We start from the raw sequence: 19,869 nt of genomic DNA, 5'->3' as shown, positions 1-19,869 counted from the left end.
GCTGTTTAATCTGATTGTCAGAGAGCACCTGCTTTGTTGTTGTTTTTCAGAGTTACGCCAACACTTGTCAGTGTGTGAGCTCTCTGACCCCAGGGAGCTTGCAAAGAAGGCAGACCTCTGGTGACGTACCAGAGGGTCTGGTGTGGCATTAGGGGTTTTTCCTAATGAGAGTGGTCTAGGTGTTTCCCAACCAGGTGTGGTGGGAAAGGCTTGTGTCCCAGGTAGGTCCCAGTGTAGTGAGAGGGGTTTGGGATCCCATGTCTTGTCTCAGAGGAGAGGGAGTGGGGGTGGGCTGTGTTCCAGGATGTCCGAGACCCGGTCTCATAGCTTGGTTGGTTCCATGAGTGGATGCCAAGATGGGAGACTAGCCTGCACCGCAGGGCCAGCTGCTCAGAGGGATCCCATTTTGCCAGTAGAACTTGGGCTGATGATAGCGTTCCGCCGGTTCTGTTGTCTAGTAGTCTCACTCCAGAGTGGAGGAGGCGGAAATCCAGTAGAAGGGTTGAGAGGGGGCTGCGGGCCCCAGAGGGGAACCTGGAGAGTCAGGGGTCAGCTCTCAGAGCAGAGCCCCCTAGAAATGACCTTGGTGAGACCATTTCTGGGCTGGGGGGAATCCAGACTCTGTCAGATGAGCAGAGGTCAGGAGACCTGTGCAGCCAGACTTTTGTGTGGCCCTTGGGGAAGGTGTTTCCCTGATGGAGGCTAGGTGTCCCTCCCAGGATGTCCTGGTGCGCCAGGCAATGGTTCAACCGCAGGGTAGTGACTCTGGGTTGGATGATCAGGTTCAGGGGGTAAACTCTGACCTGATGGGGAGTAGGTTTGCTCCCGAGGAAGTCCTTGTGCACCAGGCAGTGGTTCAACCGCAGGGTGGTGACTCTGGGTTGGATTGCCAGATTCAGGGGGTAAGCTCTGATCTGGTAGGCGGTAGGTGTGCTCCCAAGGAAGTCCTGGTTCGCTGGGCAGTGGTCCAGTCTAAGGGTGTCATCACTGGACTAGATAGACAGGTTCAGGGGGTAAACTCTGACCTGGTTGGGGGGGGGGGCAGTCAATGTGCTCACCCCCGTGTAAAACTTCTGGTGGCTTCTTTTGAGGTGGGGAGACGTAGGACTCTGGATGTGGGGTTCAGGAAGGGGGAAGCTTGCCCCGGACCCTGGTTCAACCCAAGGGTGTCGTCCCTAGGTTGGGTGGTCAGTCGCCAGGTAGTGATCCTGGGCTGGCGAGAGAGTTGTGCAGGACTGCTATACCCAGCACCCTGGTAGTTGTGGACTCTGGTGATACCCCTCCTAGGAGAGGAGGGCGGGATCCAAGAAGGAGGGGTAGAGGGAGGAGAGCCTCGTCTCTAGCCCCTGTGGTACCTATGGGGTAGATCCTAGGTTGGTGGATCAGTGGCAGGGTAGAGTCCCTGAACTAATTGGAAGTGGAGTGGAGACAGGTTGCTTTGCACCTGGGGCTACCGCCCCCTAACTCGTTATGGTTTCAGAGACCAGAGGCTCCTAGGTGGCCTAGGGCCTGGTAACAATCATCTATACCATAATTAAAATTCACACTTGGTCTTTGCTCTGTGGATTGAAGAGATGGCAATGACATGAGGCTCTCTCTCCTAGTTCCTTTTGAATTGCTCATTGTGAATCAATTTTTGAATGTTGGTAGAGTTTGAGGGGCTTTAGTTTCCAAGAGAGACCTGATTGTCTTACCACATCTTCTTGGATCATGCTTTGGGATTCTATAAATTTATAGGCTGGGACATATGCTGGTATTGGAGTTAGAGCTGGGGCACTCTTGACTCTGGGTTTAGTGATTCCTTCTCTTGTGAAATAACCAATAGGGGTGTCCTCAGCAATGAGAGGCCTTAACTGGTCAGAGACTCTTCTGCACAAGCACTCTGCCTTCTTGGAGTCTTTATTGCTGGAGAAGGTCCGGGCGACTTACAACTTCTAGATTTTGGAGCTTTACTTGGGGACAAGGCTTAGAGACTCTGTCTCAAGCAATGACATTCATCTTGTTGAATCCCACTCTGTGCTGTTGGGGGATGCTAGAGAAATCAATAGAGGGCTGCAAGCTGCATCTGCACTAAGCAGACCGATTCTGCTGCACCTTGGAGACTTCATGACCTGCAGCAAGGACTAATGCCTCACCAACAAGTTACTTCAAGCCCTTAATTATTTACTGTGTGATCCGCCACAATTGAAAGAGCCAATGGGGTAGCAGCACATACAGGGAATGCTGTTTGTCACTGTGGAGCTAACGCTGCGGCAATGGCTTGAATGACTAGTAGCTGTAAGTTAGAGAGGCTCTCCCTGCCCTTACTCCGGCTTGTCTTGAGGTCTTGAAACTGTTCCATAGAGGATGGGGCGGAGCAGGAGATTAGCCAGTACTTCGACACTCAGTGTAGCTTTAATATGGATTAGCCCTCATCCAATATTCAAAATACTTAAGGGCAGTATCAGGATTGTATCCTGGGGTGAGAGGGTGCTTTCAACACACCCACTGACATCAACACCCTCAGATCTGTGCAGTCTGTGCAGCCAGGCAACTTCCTCTGTGGTGCACTGCTGCCCGCGTCACCATTTCCAAAAACATTGCGGTGGAGGAGTACAGCAGCTAAACATACACTCCCCGATTTTTTTGAAGCTCCGCTTACCAATATCCTGCACTGCCCCTGCAGATCTGTCATAATCTCCTACGAATAAAGAGCACCCCTCCTTCTGCTTCAACCTCTGGCACTCAGCACACCAGGTCCCGATGCCCAGCCATGTTTCCCAAAGTGCTCACTGTTCACTCTTTCCTTCTGGCGTGGAGCAAACGTCCATTCTTGTCGCACACTGCCAGGCCCCAGTCTGCTATCAGCCAGCTCAGCTTCCTGTGGCAATGGAGCAATACTCCATTACTTCCTTAGGCACTTCATTGGGCTGCGACTGCAACCTCCATCATGCATCGATGCAGGTTCAACCACCAAGCATGACTGGAGCTCCACATGGACCCCCAGATGTCTGCTTCAGGTGGTCCCCCAGACATCTCTGGCCTGAAACAGTTCATGCAGAGAAATACAAGTAGATAAGAGACAAGGGAATACATGTTATAAGGGCTGGCATGAGGAATTTCTAGACTGTAAGCAAATGGTTTATGAAATTCTTCACTACATGCATGAGATACTAATGATATAGAAGCCAAGATCAAGAGCCTTGAAGCTGGTTAAATATGTTGACTTGCGAACAAAGCAAAGTTCATGTTCAATTCTCTTTACACAGATACACCCAAACTGTTGTCTCTGTCTTTTCAGCATCATCTAGGCAAGTCGAAAACAACATTGGCCACATCGGCTGGGAAGAAACGGAGAAACTAACCACCATGGTTCTGATGTAGACACTGCCGACACCAAGGGACCCAGTGGCACAGAGGGTTAGGGGTCTGGCATGGAGGCTACCAGCAATACATCAACATCTTCAGAGGCCTCCAAAGAAGACCAGTCCCTAGTGGTGGCAGACCCTACTGTGACCTTACCATCTGCATCATTGTCTGCCACCCACATGCCCATCCCCAGCCTCTCTCTTGCTCCTCCCAGTTGCCGCAACCACCCCCTTAAAGGGGTGGCATCACCTTCGCTGCAGTTCCCTCCCTTTTACACCTGTCTTCCTGGCCGTGCTCTGTGAGGAGGCTATTGACCTCTTGCAGACTACCTCTGTAGGTCAGACTGCACTACTGAATTCCATCCAGGGACTTAGTGGCCAGATAACATAAATGCTAGCTTTACTGGATGGCACTCACAGTGCCATGTCTGGCCTACATAGGTCATTCCAAGGTCTGGCCTCTTTTCTGACTGCAGACTCCCACCCATCCCAACTTGTGTCCCAATTCCCACCCCTTCCCCATCCCAAATCCAAATACCCAGCCCTATCTAAAGCACACTCACTGCTGCACATGCACCCACTCAAACACACACAAGCAGCACATCTGCACACGAAAACAGAAACAGCAAGAAACACAGAAACACGCAAACATAAAGATCCCAGACCTACCACCATACCCACATGCGCAGCCACCACCATCACACTTGTAGACACTCCACCCACTACCACCACACCCAGAGGCACCACACCCACCACCACACAGACACTCACAACCATCACAGGCACCACACCCACCACCACACAAACATGCACACCCACCACCACCACACATGCAGACATGACACTCATCACCCCAGAAACATGCACACCACTACCACCACATCTGTAGATATTGCACCCACCACTACACAAGATTCACAACCATCACCACACACACATGCACCAGCACATCCGCAGGTACCACAACCACACACTGCCCCTCCACAGCCCCTCCACAGCACACCAATCCACACATACACACACATACATTAGACATAACAGACACTGTACACAAATGCCCACACTCATGTAAGCAACAAACACCCAAACACAAGCCACTTCATACACTACATACATCAGACCCGCATGCAACTGACACATGTATATCACCCACTGCCCCTCCCTCTACCTCAAAATCCAACACCATGCCAAACCTCCTATCCATTTTCCGAAGGAAGACCTTTTTTTTGCCCTGACCATGACCTCTTCCACAACCCCCACCTCTCCTCACAGACATAAATGCATCCCTCCCAAACATATTACCACTCCTACTATACCCCAACCCACTCCTTCCAACTCCAAACCTACCCCTCTCAAATCCAAACCCACCACTCCCAAACCCAAAGACCCCCCGTAAGGAAGATCCTTGAGGGGCCTGCTCTCTGCCCAGTAGATGCCCCTTCCTGAGGAGGATGTAATTGGCAGTTCAAATAGGAGGTAAGCTCTGGACACGCAACCCAGGATTGGGACTATTGAACTTGATGCAACAGTTTTTACAGTTTTGAGAGTATTACCTCATTTTCTATAAAGATTTATTTTCATTACAATGCATTTGTCCTGGTTTTGGAAATGGCCCTTTTTGCATGGTTATTCTCAATTTTTTTTTTGCTTCTGACCTCCTCTTTTTGATCTCGTGCTGAATTTCGTTCTTGCTGGCATTAGGGCTCTGGTCACTTTATCACTGCTGACCAGTGCTAAAGTGCAATTGCTCTCTGTCTTAATGGTATTGATGATTGGTTATCCATGATTGGCATATATAATTCACTAGTAAGTCCCTAGAATAGCGCACTACATGTGACCAGGGCCTGTAAATCAAATGCTACTAGTAGCCTGCAGCACTGATTGTGCTACCCATATGAGTATCCCCGTAAACATGACTCAGACCTGCCACTGCAATGTCTATGTGGGCAGTTTTAAACTACTATTTTGTGCCAGGCCAAACCTTCCCTTTTACTACATGTAAGTCACCCCTAAGGTAGGCCCTTGGAAGCCCCATAGGTGGGTGCAGTATATTTTAAAGGTAGGACATATACTGGTGTGTTTTACATGTCCTGATAGTGAAATACTGCTAAATGTGGTTTTCACCTTTGCAAGGCCTACCTCTCCCATAGGGTAACATAGGGGTTGCCTTTAAATATTCTTTAAGTGTAATTTATCATTCGGAGCAGATAGAGGTAAGGAGTTTGGGGTCTCCAACCTCACAGTTTAAAGATGCATGTGTTGGTGAAGTTGGTTTTTAATTTGCAAGTTTGATAATGCCACTTTCAGAAAGTGGGCTTTTCTTGCTTGACCATTCTGTACCTCTTTCTGTCTGTGGAATACAAGTCTGGATCAGGATGACAGTTGGAATGTTTGAGAATTCACTCTAAACAGTCACACGAAGGTAGCTAAGGTGTGCCCTGCATATCATTACAGGCTAGAGTAGTGGGAGGAGCTGATACCTGAATAGGGCTATGCCTGTCCGTACACAGAGCAGTCTTCAACCCTCTTGAGTGTGTCTGGGGTCAGAGCAGGAAAAGGCAGTACACTACAGCAGCTTTCCTTTGAAGTTTGCCTACTTCGAAGGCAGAAATGGATATATAAGTACTTGACCTCTGACGTCACAAAGTTGAAATCCTTCAGGACTGAGGACATTCTGCCAGGAAGAAGAGATTGATGCTCTAGAAGGGACTTCCACTCTGCCTGTTACTTTGCTGTGCTGGCCTGCTGCTTGCTGCTTCTGTCCTGGGAGTGAAAAGACTGGACTTTGCTTTCTACATCCTGTTTCCCAAGGTTCTCCGTGGGTGTGGACTGATTTTGCCTCGTGCTAAGAAGTCTCAGAGACATCATGGACTTCACCTACCAGCACCCGAGCTCTCTTGCTGAGAGTACTGACTTGCCAAGTGGTGCCAAATTTATTTCCCGGGCCCTTGGGAGTGAGTTCTGGTGTGACCAAGACGAAACAAGCATATCAACTCTAGAGCGACTTTGAACCCAGCGCCACTGTCCGACTCCGTGCTCCTGCCTGCACTGTAGCCATGGTCCCCATTGAGTGCAAAACTGCAACCTCTGTTGCTGGCCTGACTAAGCCACAGTGCCTTCAAAGTCCCACCACAGCGTGAGTCCCTGAGTGCTGTGTCACCGACATCCATGACAGCCAGCTCTGACTCTGCTGCAGGACCTGTGGCTCTGTTGTGTGATCACAACACCGTGAAGTTGACACCTCGCATTTTGACCTGCTGGATTCATTGAACCCTCCTTTTCATGAGGAACCGATGCCTCACCTCCCCGACTCCGTGCAATATCTTTGTTTCCTCATTTTCCAAGGTTCTGTATGTGGGGTCTGTGGGACTCTATAACCGGGCCCGCACTCCCTCGGGAGTGGCGTCAGACTGTTGTGAATGACTCCTTCAAGATGTCATGATAGCCCCAGTTGGAGCTAAGTGCTTAACTAATATTTAATTTTCGAAAATGTATTTTCTTATTTGTGTATGTTGGATTTGTGTTATTTTGGTCTTGTTTTACTCACATAAATACTGGCTTAATGGTGTGGAGTCATTTTGTGACATTTTCACTGTGTTACTGTGTGTGTGTGTGTGTGTGTACAAATACTTTACATATTGTCTCTGAGATATGCCTAACTGCTTGTGCCAAGCTACCATGGGGGTGAGCAAGTAATATCATAGCAGGTTGACTTCCTTACCCTGACTAGAGTGAGAGTCCCTACGTGGACAGGGTGCACACCACTGACAACTGGAGACTCCATTTCTAACACCTGGCTTTACTTTTGTAATTGTTACTAATTGTTTGCTGATAATGTTATTTCCGCTACATCATTTACCCTCATTTCTGGCAGTAACAAGCACTGATTTTATTTTTTAGATCATTTTTATATCGTATACACTTGTGTTGCATTTTTGTGATGGACATGTCATTTTCCATGCAAGCATTCATCATGTTGCTTGGCACTTACACCAACATTGTAAATGTTTCTCTTTTTTGCCTGAGAATGCATGCTTGCTTATTTTACCATGATGTGTTATAAAAAATACACATGTGAGTTACACTGGGAAAATAACACTTTAAAGTTAAGACACATGTAATGTTTGTCAGAAATTACACATATCAAGGGGACATATGACCTTCATACATCTCTGACACGTTTGAAGTTTAAAGGTAACCTTGATTGTACATGCTGTGTACACTCACTTGTAGCATAGTGTAGTGCAATTGCTACTTTATTTTAGGTTTATGCCATTCAAACTAGGTGTCCTGTTTATGTGAAGGTTATGGTAGTTTTGGGGAAATTATTTCACACACTTGTATGGACACATTTCTATTTGCTACTTATGTGACTTTTTGAGTAGGAATCTATTGCCATGAAAGCAGGTAGTATCAGATTGGTGGGTGTTACTAATTTTTCATGGTGCCTTATTTTAATCGTAGTAAATTATGACATGGCACACATATGCCATGCACATGTTTGTCTATTGCTTGCAAATATGTTTTTAACATGCACTAGTCCAGTGTTAATGTACACTGACACTTCAGAGGATAACAGGTCATACAGTCATATATTTTCATCTTGGTCCAGGAGCAGCAGAAATCGTAGGACTTGAACAATCGGATTCATGGCAGTAGGAAATGGGAAAACTTGAAAAAGATGAGTTTTGTGCTTTTATCCCTCCCAATCCTCCAGCTCAGGTGAGTAGAGATGGCTGCCACAGTTACATTGATGGGAAGGCACATCATGATTGGCTCTGTGGTAACAGTGGCTGGAGTTCCACCGCCAGCCACTTTTGCCTATGGCACGATCAATATGGGTGGAGATTATTGGCAGTGATGGCAGCAGTTCTCAGAAGTATTTTGTTTGTGGAACCACCAACATTTAAATCGAGCGGGGGACCACCTTGTCAATGGACATGGAATCTGATGGAAAATTGACGCCGGGACAGATACCACCAAGATCTAAATCAGGCCTTTAGTCATCTGCATAAATCACCTTAGATAGCTCTATTGACCCTAATTTGGCAGAGAAAGGATTAACATTTTTCCAAATCTTGGAAACTATGATGTATGTAGTGAAAATAACAAGGGGCCATTCACAACAAAACTTTTGGCTGTTAGCAATTAATTCCAATACTTGTCCACAATCAAATATCGGATTGTTATATATCAAACAGGCTTTATTTGGTCAGAACACCATCAAAGCATACAGCCATAGTACTCCATATAAATTACAAAAATAGATAAAACAGATAAAATCATCCAAAAATACTGACACAATAAAATCAATCAGGCTCCGAGTCCTAAGCCCCTAAGCATACATAATTAGCACCAGTAATCAAACATGCATTCCATCACATTGTTAATTTACAATGGCTTGAAATAAGTAACCAGGTAAATTCAGATCATTTAGTTTTTGCCATGGTTTTTGGTGATAAATATGGTCAAACACATAAACAAATTCAACAAATGCAATATAAGGTTTTCTATGGCTCACTTGCAAATACTGTTCACACAAAAGTTGCAAACATTTGATTTTGTCCATCATTGAGTGTGTGGCTTGGGGCGATAGTTTAAAGGGTCTGTCCTATCACCCTTCCTTAAATAATTAAAGGGGAAGATGGGTCCAGACAACCCAAATACAATTACAGGCGAAAGAAACAAGGCGGATGAAACTGACAATTAAAAAGAACTTCAAGGGGGGGGCAAAACACTCTGCAGTGTGAGCAATCTGCGCCTCAATACCATTGGTAGCCAATAATAGGATATGGGTGATCACCGCTTGATATGTGCAAGAGTGCAACCACATTAAAAAAAGAGTCTGTACAGCAAGGGCTATATTGGGGGTAGGATCAAAAAGGCTAGAATGATACTAACGAAGGCTACTCATGAGCTGGGAACTCCTCCCTAACGTGTAAGTACTAAGAAAGAAAAATAAGTAAAACTACAGGGAGATAAAGATAAATAAAATAAATCAAGGTAAATTAAAAAGAGAAATGCAATAATAATTTATTTACAGCTTGAAGCTAGACTAAAGCTATGAAGTGGTAACCAAGGTTAGGAAACCCAAAAACAAATACAGGCAAACAGACTAGTAAAAACTAAAAACAGTATGAAGCAAAACAGAAAAGATGGCAAATGTAATCTATGTTCTGAGGATATGTGCCCCAATATTACATTCTCACTTATGCTACAAAGATTTCAAAATGCCCCAGTGGCGGCTAATGTTACTAGCTGAGCTAGTGACAAAAAATATGACTTCATGCCATTGGCTTTATTATTTGGGATAATAAGTGGGTCTTTTTAGGGCCAGACAATAAATGAGAACTCTTGATAGACTCATGTGTTGACGTGATAAGAAGTCGATCAAACAGTAAGTCAAGTTCGGTATAAAAAACTTGATTGAATATGCAAATTCTATGTAGTTGCAGAAACTCTCCTCTTCGGTTTCTGTATTATGTGGTCTCAAAGACTCCCCCTTATAGAATATTCTAAGATCTCAAAATAGATGACAATTTTGTATTTATTAATATTGAAACAAGTCATAATATATAGTGGGTGATATGCTATTTCCTTTATTCTTTGTACTGTTTTCCCTGGTGGGTTCACTTTTGGCCTTTTATGACCAAGCCAGTGTTTTCGGGAAGTAACTGAGCATTCTATAGTTAAGGTAATGTTTTGCTTTTGACATACAATAGGCTTTGTCTCGCTTTTCATGATCTGATGATGAGTCCCTTCTCTTTTTGATTTAACACAACTTTACAGTAAATGTCGCAGACTCGTTTCAGAATGATTGAAGACTGAAAGAGTACGCAGAGCGCATCATGGAAAAAGGTCACATATAATGTAAATGCTTAGGCCCAGATTTAAGAGGGCCTAGCACCATTCCAATGCCACATTAGAGTCATTTATTTATGCTAATGTGGTGTTGGAATGCCAAAAATGCTGAACCATATTTACAAAGTGAGGCAATGATAGCATTGCCCCACTTTGTAACCCTTTGCGCCACATTATGCCTGCGCCAGGAATTAATGTGTGTAAGGGGGCATTCGAGAGCTAGGTGGGGCCGAATAAATGGCACTATGATATCTAAGAGATTTGTAATGCCTGCTAAGAGGAGGCATTGAAGGGAGGCTCGATTGTTTTCAACGGGCCTCTGAATGCTTTGAAGGATTAGCTTCAGAATTTTGTAGGCTAATCCTGCAAAGTGCTGGTCTAACATAAAAAATTCTGACACTAGTAACCCTGACTACCACCATGGTGTGCCGTATTTCAAATAAGGCGCACATGTGGTGGCGCTAGGGGGTGATAAGGGGCACAAGAAAAGTGCACTGTGTGCAGTGCCACTATTCAGAAATCTGCCCCTTAGTCTCCATCACTATTCTGACAAGGTGAAGATTTAAGAGAAAATGCAGTAAAAAGACAGGGAAAACTACTAACACCCTCGTTTTCAAATAAGCTGGTAATTAGAGGATCTAATTTTAGGGCTAGAGTTATTCATTTGAGGCAATATCTCGACCATATTTATTGGGCAACATAGGGCCTGATTCACAAAGGTAAATAAACACTTTAGTGTAAGTTTCCAGGTATTTTCTATTCACAAACAAAGGTTATGAGTAGTATACTCACAACTTCAAAAACTCCAAACATAAAAAAGATAGTACTGTTCTATCTTTGTGGAGACTCCGTACTCGCATAATAGTACTTATAGCATTCCTTTGTGAACAGCAAAAAAACATAAGTTTACCTTTGTGAATGAGACACATAGGGGCAGATTTAAGAAAAGTGGCGCTGCCTCTTTCCTTCCACCCCTTAGCCCCCTTACTGTCACCATGTGTGTGCCATATTTAAAATACGGCGCACAATGGCGCAGGGTGTGAAGTAATAGCGTCATAATTTTTGATGCTATTGGTGTACTGTTCAGGGTAAGCATCAACATTTTGGCGCTAACCCTGAACAGTACATAGGGGCCCAGTGTAACCAATGGTGTGCCCCTATTAAATGTCTGCTCTGAGCAGGCATTCAAAATGCCCCAAAAAAGGCGCAAATAAATCTCTTAGATTTCTTTGCACCATTTTCTGGCCCTCCTAATGGGGGAAACCCCCTTGCATACATTATGCCTGGCGCTGGCATAATGTGGCATAAGGGATTACAAAGTGGCGCAATGCATGCATTGTGCCACTTTATAAATCTGGCACTGCAATATTGGCCTCATTGGGCCTCATTAACGTAAAAAAAAATATGTTACTGTGGCACAGGGAGGTGCTAGGCCCTCTTAAATCTGGGCCATAGATTCCAGAATAGGAAATACATCTCTTCATCTGTTGGAGTGGAAGACTGTCTGATATTTCTTAATACCAGGTGGGTATGTGGCATTGAGATATTCACTGGAAATTCCTTTTCTGCGGAGTCAAAGACACTAGGAATGTTAATGTGGTCAAGGTTTTGAAGAACCAGTAGGCGTCTATGCTTATAGGTGGGGAGTGATTAAGACTAGTTTGGGTGACTTACCTGTTGCCTTTGTCTGGAATGGCATAACTAAACTTAAATTGACTAAGAATTTCTAATCTGCGGTATGATCAATGGGGTTCTTGCTTTAGGTTAGGGATAAAATCTTTATTATACAAATTAATTTAAATAATTCAATACATGTTTTAAAGGACATTTTTACATATTAGTGAGTGTTGGATTTATTTTTATTGTATGAAACATCTAGGGTAAATAATGTAATTAAGTTAAATATGTATTTAATACATTTATTTGATGAGATAATGTGTGCTAACTAATTTACATTTTTATTTTAAACTAGTTTTAACATTTTTTAAAGAATAATAATCTATAATATTTTTCCTTCTTCCTTCCATTAAGGAGCTATCTGCCACTGTGCCGTAGATCTTCAAGACCCCACAATTGTAGGCAGGTATTCTTGTTCATTGGTAGTGGGTGCTGGTTTATTACAACATATTAAATAATGAAATCTTTAAATAATGTTGTGTCCTTAAGTGGTTCCTAGACTTCAGAGAACTGTAATATGTTGTATCAGCACACAGGTGACACAAAATGTGTCAGAGTCAAATTTAGCTATAGAACTTTTTAAGATAGATGTTGACTGGGTGATGTGTTCTTAGGTTCAAAGCTTTTAGAGTTGGCCCAACTGAAGCCCCATGAAATAATAAAAAAATCATGAAGGCCAATTGTATAGAATATATAACACCTGTAAACACAATTATAAGACTATTTAAAATCTTATCTCAGCCCCAGGTGTTGCAAACATCTTCTGAATTTCTTTGTAGATGCTTTTTTCAACTGTTCAAACTACCTACCTTTGAATAAATGCAATCTATTTTTTTAAATAGAAACTCCAACTGAACAGAAACATTCTTGTTTTTTATTTACAGTGCTACAGTGTACGAGTAACACTTTATTTAGGATTCATTTTCTACAATTCTACCTGGAGTTGTTTTTGACAGCAGGAGTTGTTTTTGACAGCTCCACATCTTTACCTAAGGGAGAGTCTAATGCTCAAAGGTGGTAAATGAGTTATCCAATTGGACTGCAATATTATTTCGACTATGGGACACCAAAGGTGAAAGACACTACCCACACTGTGCACTTTCTAGTGAGCACTCATTGCTTATGACCCCAAGAAAAGACTGGCATGAACTGTGAAAAATACTCCCAAAAGTCACAGGCAACAAACCACTGTGGAGAGGGCATAATTATGACTTTGGTGGTCCGAGGACTGCCAAAGCTGCAGTGGTGGTCGGAACGCCACACTCCTGGCAGTCAGACTGCCAGATTACGACCCTGGTGGTTGGACCACCAGGGGACTATTGCCACTGCTAGAATCATGGATCCTGATGGGGTGGAGGCAGTCGGAATTGTAGTCAGCCACGGTGGCGCTCAGTTCAGAGCCACAGTGCTGATCAAGAGTCCTCTTTCTGCCAGTGCTGGGGCCCTGCCAGCACCCTCAGAATGCGCACTATCTGCTGTGCAGAAAATGCGCATTCCGAGGGTGGTGTTGTGCCACGGAATTGGCATCGACTCCCTTAAGGGAGCCAAGGCCAAGGGAGCTGAGGCCAATGCCGTGGCACTGTTTCCACCAGTCTGACCAGCAGAAATGTTGTAATACAATGTTTCCACCAGTCAGCAAGGTGGAAACATTGTAATACAGCTGAGGAGGAGGCTTCCAGTATGACGGCAGCCTCCTCTTCACAGCTTTGGCAGTCAGATCATTCAAACCACCACATTTGTATGAGGCCCTAAGTCTGAGATTGGATTATATAAATTCGATCTCAAGTAAGAAAACATACACCCCTTTCAGAAATTACTGGTAGCAGAGCCTTCTCTTTGAATCCAGCTACAAGGTTATATTATTAGACAATATAAAAGCATAACAATGTTCTCAACATATTGCATCTAACATTAAGAAAAGTACAGAGGTTATTTGGCTTACATCCATTTCCAGGTATATAATGCCTCCAATTTGCTTGAAATATGATCAGAACACACCTATAAATTATTATAATAAAAATCTTTTAGCTTCACACTACCATTCAAGTGAAAAAATGAGTACGTTTTGAGGCTTCCATACTTACATGAAAGAATGTAGAGGAAGAAATTGGACTTTGTGCAAGTCAAACAAGATAATTTTTAAGGAAAAATGACTGATAGTAGGATAAAACAATACCAGCAACATAAAGCTCTCTGAGATTCGTTTGAGAGACCAATGCACTGTAATATAATATAATGGAAGCAGGGGATGATTACTCATTACTCTGGACATCATTTTACCATAAATTTCCAAAGATCTTCTAATGCCTTATGAACTATCCTTCCTTGCCGTCCTGATGGGACATGTATGTGCACATGTTTAAGTTGATGATTATACTGCACAGGTCTTGGTAGTAGTAATATTGTGGTGTAGTAGAGTAGTGGAGAAGTTACACCACTACGTTTCTCCTATATGGGAAGTAAGGCCAATCACAAAAAATAAAACATTTTTTCCCAATATTTTCTTTAAAAAAATTAAAGCACTGCCAAAGGCAGTTCCTGGTGTTTCATTAGAAAATAATATCTTGTTTGCAGAATACATCGTGGCTTCCCGATAAATCTCGAAATATTGGGCTTACTTCTTGCCAGGAAGGATAAATATCATATTCAAACGTGTATCTTCAGTACTTACTTCATCATTCTCCTCATTGTTGAGGCCCTATTTTAAGTGCCTGGCTCTCAAAGCGAGTCCAAGTGACATGTTATACAAAATAATTTAAGTACAAATTAAAGTGACTGTAATAAACAAAGGGCCATCCCTAAACTAGACTTACGTCTTGTAAATAGTGACAAGGAGTTCTTGCATTTTACTGTGGTTGGTGCGCTGGGCTGGGAAGAAGTTCTCCACACTTCTGGTTCAACAATCACCAATGCATAGGTGCAACACCATTTCTATTTTCACCTATTGAGGATGACTGTTTTGGACTTGGCGAAGAGTTTAGTAGTCAGAATCATTCACTCACAAATCAATGACATTATATCATAAACAATTCTAGACACCATAAACAATTTAACACTAAAACATACTCCAAACGAAACCAAATAAAGTTTCAAAGCTGTATTACGGTCCCAAAATCAATGTCACATACATGGTGACCAAAACGAAATTATAAACATACATGAAAACCATAGGCTGATCAAAATGTCTGAAAGTGTTAGGCCCATATTTTTACTTTTTGGTTTTGCGTCACAAATTTACCGCCAGCTTGCATCATTCCAAAGTGCCAGCCAGGCGCCAAATTTATGGAATGCCGCAAGCCGGCGCTAATCTTGGGCTAGCGTAAAAAAAAGAAAGAAGGTAGCTGAGTGATGGTGGCGGTAGGGGTGAAGGCTAGGCTGGTTAGAGGCAAAAAATGCTGATAACCAACCTTGCGTCATTTCCAGATGCACAACCAACCAGAAACATGACTCCTGTCTTAGCACAGCCAGGAGTCATGCCCACTACCCCAATGGACCCCATGCACCTAGTGCCATGCAGGGGGCCCCATGGCCCTTTTAAAAATGTTTCTCTAATACCTACCCATACTTACCCTGCTTACCTAGGGTGGGGTCGCCCATCCTCTGGTGTCTCTCTGGTGTGGGTGGGGCAGTTCCTGGGGCTTGGGGACCTGTGTGCCCATTCCATGGTGTTTGGCCACGGAAATGGGTCCACAAGTCCCCTAATGCCTGGTCTGACCCAGGCACTAGATATTGCGCTAAGCATGCTTGGCAACATTATTTGGGTTCGCCTCCCACCCGTTTGTCATTTTAGCAGTGGGATAAATATGGCGCTAAGGGGATAGAGTCATTTTTGGATGGGAACGTCTACCTTGCATCTCATTGATGCAAGGTGGGTTGACGCATCCACAAAATGGTGCTAACTCCAATATTTTGACACTAGACGTGTCTAGCGTCAAAATATAAATATGGAGTTCAGTTTGTGCCGCATTTGCGTAAAAAAAATGATCCAAATGCAGCACAAACAAAGTATAAATATGCCCCTTCATCTACTAAACATCAATACTATCAAACACTCCAAAACAATAATGTAGATCAGCCACAACACAACATTCACGTTATTATTAAAATTCAAAGCAGATGATTGTGACATCAGTAAATCATCAAAATACAGTTTAACAATCAATTTCAGATTTCAGATTTCAGGGCTGGGCCACTCCTATTACAAACACAAATTTGGACTGGCATATGTGGGAAAGGGCTAACACATGTGGGCAAAAACAAAAAGCGAGAAAAAAATAATTTAGAAAAACATCTGAGTAAGGCAACTGACTATAAAATATGCTGATGTAAGTACCTGACTGGAAAGAAAACAAGAAACCACATTTAGTTATATCTCTCCTCCTGGTACAGCATACAGCAATAATTCATCAAACAGGATGGTCTCCTTCTTCTGGCGTCAGTTGACAAGGGTCATCTGGACAGTGCAGAACATGGGCTGCACATAAAATAGATTAGCAGTTCAGAATTAGTTGGGCTTTTTATTACTGAACCACATAACAGAATAGGATAATTCAGACTAAGATGAGAAAACTCATCTGGGAACTTAAAGAAACATAGTGTGAGAGCAGACTCAAACAGGGTTCTGGGCAGCCTCTAGGCAGGAAAAGACTAACTAGGACTGACTTTAACAGAAACTAACTCAATACACACAAGTCTCTTTCAAGACTGACACATTTAAGACTGACTTCAGTTTCAGAGTTCCTCACTAATGAGAATAACCAGAATCCCCTTGATTGGACCTTAAGGTGGGCATACTTAGGATGTCAGATTTAGCATCCAGTGGCTGAAGATGGCACCATACAATTTGAAACTATTCCAAATCTTCTCAGCAAAAGTGCATTGTCATCTGTATGATTTCACACATTTCTTGACAAAATATTATATTCTCTAATCATTTGTTACTTGAGATTCTACCTCACTACACACAATAAACTAAACTAATACATTTCATATGAGAACTACACATTTTCTGTCCTGTTCGAGAGCTAGAACATATACTATAAAATTGTAATTTCTAAAACATGTTTCTTGCCTTCAATACAATAGGACATTCAACATCTCATTAACAGCCTAGGAAAATAACTTAGGTCAGAGGGGACAGAATAAGCAAGTGATTTTCCATTACTGCTACAAAATGAATCTTTCAGGCCTAGTCATGTTAAGGAAGCTTTAGTACACATTAATACATTCAATACATTAATAAACCTATTACCTTAAAATTCATATTAGCAGAGCAAATTATTTAATTGCAATCGTTATTTACGACATGTTGAAACTAATTTAAACATGCATTTACTTTTCTGCAAACAGGTAACTTGCATAATTAAAATCAATTTAATTAATTATTATAAGTATGGTTAATTCATCACCATATGCTAACTTCATGGCACTAATTTATTAATACAAGTTGATCCCTCTCACCGTCCACAGGTAACAAAACCAGCTACCTTCATCCTGAAAACATGAAACAAAATTCTATTAAACAACTATTAGACAATTATAGTCTTATTTGGGATAAACACATTTTGCAGAGCTATCATCAAGATATTGCCCCAAACAGGTAGGCAATTCCATAATTGCTAAAAAGAAAACATCTCTCAATTGAGGTAGTATCTCTATTTAATAACATATAAAGATGACGTGTCAGAGGCTTCTGAGATCTAAGTAACTGAGATCTCATTTCAACATGTAGATCCCCATGATTATGCAAGTTAGGAATCCTAAATTCTTCTTCCAGCATTTACACTCAATCATTTTAAAATGACTTATTGCTGTACAAAATTAAATTCTGAGCAGGCAGGCACACCTAGAGAGCCAAAGGCTTCCTACATTTTATTAAACAGACCAAAGGCCCCACTTAGTGAGTACTTGCCTATGAACCAATCAAGGATGGTTACATGAAAACAGGGAACCAAGATCCACTGCTTGACAACAAGAAATATCTCAGTTGTTATAGCAAAACTGTGACACAAAGTTATCCCATAATATGAAAACGTGTGTTTTACATGTGATGATTTGCAATAGTTAGTTTCAGAGTAGGTAGCCAACATGATCATGTTTTCACTGCAAACCAAGTACAGTTCTGTCCACACCCACCACTTCATCAGCATACATTAAAATGCCAAAGTTTGAAAAACTGGCTACTGGCCTTGGTATTGCTGCAGAATAAAAAGGGCCAGATTCAGAGAATACGTGAGTACCCACCCTGTTGAGAGAACCCCACCGCCCTTGCTCTGCGCAACCACCAGTACAGCAGTTGCACGGAAGGGAGACAACTTTATCAAGCAAGCACCATCATGGATTTACCTGCATGGGTATGTTTTTTTTTTTTTTTTCATGAACAAACTCCCTGTGTATTGGGATTGTTAAATGATTTCACTGCCTGGGACCACCATCGAGGCCCCTCGCAGGGAAATCTTGGGATGGGTGACCCATAATGAAAAGGTTGGACTGTCATTCAAGGAGTTTTCAAACGAGGAGCCCTGCAGTTGGTTCCCCACTAAGTGGACACAGGGATGCCGAGCTCCATGAAATATATGTATTTATTTCAGATTACGCACAGTAACAAAGTCTAAGTAATCCCTCAGAAATGGAAAGCAGAAGACCGGCTAGCAGCCAGCAGAACAACAGACCAAATTGCCATGAAATTACACCAAAAAAGGGGTTTGAGTCATTGAATTTTGAATGGACGATGAATAATGTCTCCTGTGAACATTTAGATATTACTATTTATACTGATCTCTTAGTGCTCTGTTAACTTTGCTTAGCATAATGCTTAGGTAAGGGCAGCACTCTGCTATCTGCCTACAACATATCAGAAACTGGGCAGATGAGCTGTATGCAATACAGTTCATATGGGACACTGTTAATGTGCATGGTGTGCAGTGCATAATCTGAGCCTCTGGTCGTAGGTGGAGCCCATCAGCACTTATGTTTGTGGACCAGCACTTATTTTTGTGGGACAGTACATATTTTTGTGGACCGGCACTTAGGCCCTGATTTAAGAAAAGTGGCGCTTCACACTTTTCTTGCGCCTCCCCCTGTGCTCCCCTAACACCATTATGTGTGCACCCTGTTAAAGAGGCAGCACACCATAGCTGCAGTAGAAACAATAAGGTGAACATTTCTGATGCTATTGTGGCACTTTGCTCCACTAGAGTAAAAAATGTTGAGGCTAGTGGAGCAAAGTGCAAGAAGGCCCATTGATTCCAATAGGTGCGTCCTTTTAACGCTTTCAGCAGGCATTATAAATGGCGCCAAAAATGGTGCAATGAAATCTTGTAGATTTCATTGTGCCATTTTTGCAGATCTCCCTCTGCCAGAATACCCCCTTTGCATACATTATGCATGGTGCATGCATAATGTGGTGCAAAGGGTCGCAAAGTGGCGCAATGCATGCATTGCACCCTTGTCAATATGGTGAGGCGATTTTGCATGCCTAACGTCACATTAATGTAAAAAACTAAAATGCTAATGCAGCACTAGACTTTCTTAAATTTGGGCCTTAGTTTTGTGGATCGGCACTTATTTTTGTGGACCGGCGCTTATGTTTTTTAACTCATTAGGCTTTAACCCAGCACAAGAGGAAAACTCAAAAAGGGGAAACTAGGAGGACGAAACTGAAAACCAGTGGCAAAAGGAGAAAGCAGCGATGAAAAAAATGTTCAGTAGTGAGTTTGAGGGACTTAGAGTATTTGGTGATGGGTTGGAGATAAATGAAGGGAAAAAAAGCTACTCAGCTTTGGCATTCTGCAGATTCCGAGGAGCTTCTGACAAACAGGAATGAACAATATCAGCAAATAAGAACAGTCAAAGGAGCAAGAGACATTCAGAAGATACAAAAGGGAAGGACAGAAGCAAGACACAAAAGAAAATCAAGAATCGGAGAAAGAGAGATATGCAATAGCAAAACAGACTGATCTGCAGGAAAAGACAAAACATTAAC

Source organism: Pleurodeles waltl, chromosome 4_1 (genome assembly GCF_031143425.1).
Source record: "Pleurodeles waltl isolate 20211129_DDA chromosome 4_1, aPleWal1.hap1.20221129, whole genome shotgun sequence".
NCBI lineage: Eukaryota > Metazoa > Chordata > Amphibia > Caudata > Salamandridae > Pleurodeles > Pleurodeles waltl.
The sequence above is the reverse complement of the archived record's forward strand: the minus strand, read 5'-3'. Positions refer to the sequence as shown.